We start from the raw sequence: 1,928 nt of genomic DNA on the forward strand, positions 1-1,928 counted from the left end.
AATAAGCAGAATCGCTCTCATATATTGTTGTTCAGGGTCAACTGTAGTGTTTCACAGTTTGCAAAGCATTTTTAACATATGTTATCTCACATGCCCCCCCTGACAATTTTACCTGGGAGGGAGGGAGGGAGCACAGGGCTATCTCCCTATGTTATAGATCAAGAAGCTGAAGCTCAGAGATGAAACAACTGGCCCAAAACCACACAGCAAAGAAGGAGATGTGCCAGCATTGAGGCTGAGAATTTCTGTCTCCAGCTCCAGTGTTCTCTTCCTTCCCTACACAGTGCAAGCTCCTCACCCAGCATCTGGAATTACCCCTCACTCAGCACACACATGGGCACATCATCATGCACTGTCCACTCCAAGAGGCCTGCAGTCAGCCTGCGGTCCCGAGAAAAGTTGCTGATTGTGTCACGTGAATACTCTGGGCTGAACTTTGTGAAGGATGAGGCAAATAAATTAGCTCTTGCATAATACCCAAGCCCATTTATTGAGTATTACAAACAAGAGTTTGTGGATGTCCATAGAAATAGCTGTATTATGGTGATACTGCTGTTCTGACTCCTCTGGTCAACTGTCATCCACAATATTGGATTTTCTGTTCCAAAACTGCATAGAAAAGTCATTATATAAGGACAGTTCTCTGTACTAGTTGTAAATTGCAAGATGAACAAGTCATCTTTGATATCGTATTCAAGAGGCACTTGGTATTGAAAAACTTTGTAATTCACAAGTCTTCCTGGACTTACAACCTCAAGCTATAATAGCAAAACATAAAATGTGGAAAGTCAAATGGCAGGGCAGCCTCTTTCCTTCATACACATTGAGAAAACACTCCCTGCTTAGGTCTTTCCACACCGCTGGACCCAGAGGGAGGCACCCTCTGTTTCTAGCAGTCTTATAAGTAGTCTTACAAGGCTTGTAGGCTTTGGGGGACTCTGACTCCTTTCCCAGGAGACCCCATGTACCTGGGCCTCCCTACCAGGAGGGACTTTGGAGATGATCTTATCTACAACCTCATTTTTCAGATGAGAAAACTGAGGCCGAAAGGGTTGAATCCCCTTGCCCAGAGACAATTAGCAATTTAAGGTATGAGCTAGGACATCAATAGAGAGAGACAATGGATAAACCAAAGCAGTGGGTGTTGTTCCTAACAAACTGTGCAATAATATATTCAACAGTTTTTGTTTCTTCAGGATAAACATGACTCCTTTGTACCAGTAAGCTAAGCTCTGTGATTCTTATATCAATAGAACAAAAGATATACATTGTTAACCTCATTTTATAGACCAGGAAGCTGAGACTGAGTTGTCTAAGGTCACACATCTAGTAAGAAACAGCACCAGAATGCCAACAGTTTTGCCCAGCTCCAAAATGTTGCTCATTCTCCTTCCTCAAGCTGGGGAGTCAATCGAAGCACTCAGTTGAGTTGGTCTGAAGGCTGGTGCTCACCTGAATTTTGGAATTACAGTTCCAGGTAGGCTGCTAGGCACCTGATCTTTGCTCTTGCAGCAAAGAACTCTTTCTGCCTGGGTATCAGTGGAACCTGCGGCAGCTAAGATATAGGAGCCATTCTCTTGACCACTGCCCAGAATGTGACTTTTATGAATGGAAGTGCTGGGAGTCCCCACCTTTACCTGTCACCATCATGCCTGAGCCCCAGGTGAATAAACTTTCCTCCTCTGGCACTAGGAAGCCAGCCAAAGACTCCCATCAGAAAAAAACAGAAAACATCCTGGACCAAGAAAGAGAGCAAAGGTCTAGGAGGGGCATGCAACTCAGACCCCTGTGATTCAGAATGCCATCTGAAACCTGACTCATACTGGCAGGAAGGCTGTTCAGACCAGGCAGCCTGCCTCCCCTGGGCCCTGGGCTCCATGCTTCAGGAGTCTGCTCGCTCAGAGGAACAGCAGACTGCCTCTGTACGC

Source organism: Hippopotamus amphibius, chromosome 17 (genome assembly GCF_030028045.1).
Source record: "Hippopotamus amphibius kiboko isolate mHipAmp2 chromosome 17, mHipAmp2.hap2, whole genome shotgun sequence".
NCBI lineage: Eukaryota > Metazoa > Chordata > Mammalia > Artiodactyla > Hippopotamidae > Hippopotamus > Hippopotamus amphibius.